Here is a 6,193-nt window from a genome sequence, read left to right on the forward strand (position 1 = left end):
CTAGCTCCTCATTAGTCTTCCACTTCGTATCACTTAAAGGAATGTGTCGCATCATGTCAATCCTCATCTATTTTAGGATCAGCATTTGCTGTTTGCATACACCATTAACCCCCTCTTCCCCCGCAGGTCAACATTTGTGTGTGTATGAGTGTGTGTATGTGTGTGTGTGTGTGTGTGAGTGTGTGTGTGTGTGTGTGTGCACTCGCTCACACTGGCCCCTACAGTATGTCTGTGTTCCATTAACAGCGCCCCCGCAATCTGTCTTTCCTTCCTCCCATTCCATCACTCTATCCCTCTCAGGAATGGTAAGAATGTAAGGAATGGCCGAGTCATAGATAGAGGGATTTTCCCCGAACAAAGTAATGAAAGAAAAAACAGAGCAACAAAGAGAGCTATGGAGAGATGAAAGATGAGGGAGAGGACAGGAAAGTGGGCGGACAAGTGGTAAAGAGGTAAAGCAGGTATGCATATGGGTGTGTGCTTGTGTGTGGACATTTGTATGTGTGTGTGTGTGTGTGTGTGTGTGTGTGCATGTGTGTGTGTGCGTGTGTATGTGCACATGCACTGAGGGATAGTGCTTTGATCCCGTGAGGTGACGTTAAGCAGGACGGAGCTGATGAGAGCACCTCATGACTTCACTGATCTGAGCGGATCAGCGGGGCTGACGCCGAGGCCCAATGCCGGGTGACTCACTGACCTCAGTGGAGCTTCTCCTCTAATGCACCTTTTGTTTGGCTTTTGCCAAGTGCACAGGCTGACCTCAGATCAGCGCACAAAGCTTCGCGCTGACCCTTCTTGTGTGTTCACGCTGAGAAGCGTACAGTAAAGAGGTTTTTCAAGGCGTGCAAACATTTTAGAGAGAGGGAGGGAGAGCAAGACAGAGCAAGAAACAGAGAGAGAGAGAGAGAGAGAGAGAACAAGAGTGAGCGAGCGGGAGAGAGAGAGCAAGAGTGAGCGAGAGAGATTGGATTACCAGACCGCCGGGGTAGTTTTCCCCTGTTGCCTGGTGTTACATCACCGTTTGAACGCCACCGGCTGTGCGGAGGCAAATGCCTCCAGTACAGGGGCCAGATCCCGCCGGCTCTGCAGGGGCAGGAACTGAGATCAATCTTCTCTATATATGGGCTGCACAAGATCAGAGGTTGGGGTGGGGGGGGGGGGGGGCATGGGAGGAGACGCGAGCTGGACAGAACCGACGATCTACGGCATCTGTAATCACGGCATGCGAGTGTTAACTCTGTGTAAACTTACTGTTGGCCCATGGCCAGGTCTCCCAGGGCCTGGAGGCTACACGCTCACCCCTCTGATAATGCAATATTGCCCAACTGAATGGGGAGGGGGAAAAAAAATTTGATGTGTCATACTCTACTTAGAGATGAATAGTGTTTCTAATGCCTCTGTACACCAGCCACTGATGTTGACAGAACACTGCAATTTCCCCCCCTAAAGGATGTGAGATTTATGTGTGACGTGCAATGACAGACTGTAATTTAGCTGCTGAGGCGTGTATCATACACAAGCCTAGCCTAATGATGTCAGAACTATTTCCATGCCATAAAACAATTAAAACACAAAGGCCTCTTTTGAATAGGATATATAAAATGCAAGTGATATCTTGAAGCAATATGAGAAACGCACCTACAAAGAGGCAAGATTTATGATGTGTGATTAAAGATAAACATCTCCCTCTTAGTGTAAAGCAAAGAGGAGGAGAACCTGAGCACACTGTACCATTTACTAAATTACACAGAAACAAAGAATAAGGGGGGAAAAGTGTGAAGGGATATGTGTGTGTGTGTGTGCGTGTGTGTATGTGTGTGTGTGTCTGTGTCTGTGTGTGTGTGTGTGTGCGTGCGTGTGTGTGTGTGTGTGTGTGTGTCTGTGTGTGCGTGCGTGCGTGTGTTTGTGCATGCGCACATGTGGTTGTGTGTCTCTGAGTAAGGGCTGTAATCGTGGGATGTGGGTATACAGGCGACAACGGGGGGAGGCAAGGCATGATGGGTAGTTTGCACACTAGGGCAGAGGTAGCCACCAGAAGCCACTCCATCAACAAAGTTGGCTGGCTTTGGAACAAAATCTGTTTCAAGGTGTAGTAACTGTACCCAGACCTAAAAGCAAAAAGGCAACAAGGGTATGGGGGGGGGGAGGCAGAGGGGGAGAGGGAGAGAGAGAGAGAGAGAGAGAGGGAGAGAGGGAGACTTTTTGACACTAATATGGAAAAAACCCTGTTTGGAGTGAATACGAGAGCAAATATTATTCTTCCTGAGTATTACCACTCTGAGGACCTCTGACCTGGCAGTGAAAGTGCTGAAACAAAAAGCCCAAAGACTTTTTCTGTGCCTTCAAAGAAGACTACATAAAATAAACACTGCCATCAGATTACAGCTGAAAACATGGGGCAGTGTTACTGAGCCTGGGCCTGGGCCTTGCAGCGTTAAGTGTGGGGTCCACTCAGTCAACATCATGACGCAAAACGGAACAAGACTCCAACAGAAAACCTGGGTCTGTCGGAATAAGGGCCCAGCCCACATCGCGCTCAACCTGAGAAAGAAGTGCTGGACGGCAAGAGGGAGGGAGGGAGGGAGGGTGGCCGGCAGGGAGGAGGGCAAGGAGGGGGAGACATTTTGGAAAAGACCACCAAACCCAAATCCATCGCTAAAGCTCAGGGCGAGGCAAAACCCAGAAGAGAAAAAGTGCACCAAAAAAATGGGGGGGGGGGGAGACCAAGACGGTCAGAGAGGAGAGATGGAGTGAGAGAGGACGACAGAGAGAGAGGGAGAGAGAGAGAGGGAGAGACCGTCTCTGAGGCTTAGAGGCTAACCCCAGTAACCCTGCTAACACAGGGCAGCCTCAGACTGGCTAATATGACATCACAGGGCTCTTTTATAAGCTGTGCTTCGGTGACGTAATCGGCCTGGACTGAGGAGAAAGTGAATCTGTCCCTAGGGACTGCCTGGGTGTTTCTCTCGCCCCGCGTCTAACCCCAAACACACACACACACACACACATGTCCACACACATGCACAGACAGACACAAACACACACACACACACACACACACATGCACACACAGACACACACACAGAGGGTAACACTTTCGTAAACATAATCCCGAATATATAAATGGTGAAGTACAAATACACGTTGGTATACTTTGCATGCAAATGCCTACACACAGAGACATAACTTAAATAGACAAACACATACACAAGAATAGAAACACATGCACCTTCATTGACTCAGTTATACGCATATGTGCTACACACACACACACACACACACACACACAGGAAACACACACAGACATAGACTACGCCAGGGCAGGAAACCCACGGCACCTGGGTCTGACTGACCACACTGTTTGAAGTCACATGTGATGCAGCCTGCTGGCATCTGCTCACTGTTAGAGAAGAGCCAAGGGCCAGCAGACTGACTGACCCAACCAGAGCTGTCCCTCAGATCCACAAGGGCAAGACGCTCTTCACAGGCCAAGTGAAGATTGATGACCATGTACTGGCAACACTAGATATTATTGAAGGCAATGGCATGACAACTACAAAGGCCAACACCCCTTTCAGTTTAAAAAAGAACTAAAAGCTGGAGAAAAACCCCATGTCTGATCCTGACAGGCACGGTTGGGGTGTGGAATCAAATTGTGTCAAGAGGTTTATCAAGCTTGATCATTCCAGCCCAAGGAGGTATTTGTACTCTGTAGCAAAAAAAATGAATAAAGTTTAGTTTGAGGTATCTGGCATTCCCACAGGCAAATTAACTACTTGGTATGCAATTCACACTCACTGTCAACCCCCAGTAGCTTGGGTTTGTCAGTGTTGCAATAAAATGACTAATGAGTAATGACTCTATAATTGCTTAGTCAGGACATTCCAGTCTAACATTTTCTTACTTATTTCCAGTTTTTTTTAGTAGTTACATACTTTAGACAGGTTTTGAGTCAAACTGTAGTGTTACTAAACTACTAGTCACAATGACACCGTTGCTGATTTAATGTATTTCTCTTCCTTTTCAGTATTTACTCAAATTACCCTTACTAAGACATCATTACTGCTGAAAACACATTACTATAGGACATAAGTAAGCTTTACCGCTGCCAAAAATTACCCTTGATGAGGACTTCACCCTTGTTCAGCTACCACCACTGTCTTAGATGACCATACTCTCATAAAATTAATCAGAGTCACATGTTTTTCATCCAATAAAAGTCTGCCATCCATTTAGGACATGAAGTGTTCTGGTAAAAAGTGTGGAATGTGCAAACACAGTAGGTGCTGTGAGGTTTTGATGCAATGTTGACTAAACGGGAATCAATGGGTGAAAAATGAGTAATTGTCATTCACCCAAAGTGTTTATTGATGCCGTTTCACAGGGAAACCACATGGTCCACATTTCTTATGTTGAAATCCTGGATTTGGGCTTACCAGGCATTACCAAGAAATCAAGAGTGGTGGTGGGGGGGGGGGGGTTCCAGTCCAGGTTATTACCGGAGAGTTCCGGTGGGTAGAAATGAAACAAAGTGCCCCCCCCCCAAAAAAAGGGGCACAGTGTCATGACCCTTTATGGCTGTAATGAACTCATTTTCAGGTGGTCCAATCTTAAGCCTGAAGGGCCACTCTTCAAAGTGATTTTTTTCTCTCCGGCAAGTGCTGGAGTGAGTGGTTAGTAGTTCAGCCTAAAAGCAGGCAAGCAGGAGTTTATTTTTAATGGGTAAGTGGCACAGGGGAAACCCCGTGAACAGCAGGCCTGTAGAGATCAGGCAAGAGCAACCTGTAAGGAGATTACCACAGTAGGCCCCAATTGCGTCCTTCACTAAGTCAACACACATGCAATCACTTATACACACACACACACACACACACACACACATGCACACACTCTTCTGCGCACACACTTTTCTGACTCAGCTGTTTTGTAGGAAGCCCGCTGCCTTTGAAGCGGGGAAGAATCTTTCATTACTTGAGACATGGAGAAAAAAAGACAGAGGGAGATGACAGAGAGAATAACCAGCTCATTGTCTTCAGAGTGCCCCCCCTCTCTAAAAAAAATAATAACTGTGAGGTCCTAATTACAGACACACCATAGCAGGTGGCAGAATTTGCACCTGGGAAAGTAAGTGGGTTTGTAAGAAACGATGGTGCAACAGGGAAAAAAACCCTGCTACTTGAAGGGTGCAAATCTGTCCATGTGTATGTCTTTATGATGTTGCAGACAGACATTACTCGTTAACAGTGGCCGACTGACAGTGACAGATTGTAAAGGTTGGCTGTACTGCTCCTAAAACAGACACATTAAAAAACCATTACAATGCTGCTACTGTGCCTCTGTTAAACCGAAGTTCATCTTTACCGTTCTCAGAGGGGGGTACACAGCTGGGAATAATCAATGCAAGTTATGACGTTTGGCTGACAAATTCAAAATAGCCCATGGCTACTCTCACTCACAAACCACAAGACATTTTAAATCGGATATCACAGTCACTTAATTGATGAAAGTTCGACCACAAAGAGAGTGAAATGGTGATTCATACCCCCAGTTGACTCGTGTGTTTGAGGGGACAGAGGGACGTCTGGACGGATAGGTGCCCGAATGATGCAAGAGGCTCTCATGGGATGCCTTCTTACCGTAATCGCGTAGTTAAGCAGGAGCAATTGTCCGGAAGAGAGGAAGACATCTGGAAAGCCGCCAAATCTTAAGCAGGAAAAAACGCACAAGAGCTGAACTTGCTGGAGAATGACGTCAGTACAAAACGTGGGATTTTCGGACCAAACAAATCAAAGCCTCAAATACGGGCATCCGGGTGATCACGAACGGTCTCTTGCAACACACACACACACACACACACATAAAACAGCATACATGGCCTTTTTCGTGCACAGCTGTCGTGTCTGTTGAGGTCAAGGTCATCTCAGTTTACATGACAACTAGACTGATGACAATACCCAATATCCGAGATAATGTTACCTCGAATTTCGCATGTTGTGATGGCATTGACATAATGCGACGTGGTGACCCAACATTGTCAACTTGGCCAGAGTATTCCATTTGATAATCCACAGGTTGTCTTCATTTTGTACAAGGATATTCAAACAGGTGGGTGCTCTTTAAATGACAGCTGTGAGGACACCGCTCTCCCCCTATCTTACCATCACAACCTGCAGTCTGATCCAAAACAAAGACA

Source organism: Alosa sapidissima, chromosome 10 (genome assembly GCF_018492685.1).
Source record: "Alosa sapidissima isolate fAloSap1 chromosome 10, fAloSap1.pri, whole genome shotgun sequence".
NCBI classification, from domain to species: Eukaryota; Metazoa; Chordata; class Actinopteri; order Clupeiformes; family Clupeidae; genus Alosa; species Alosa sapidissima.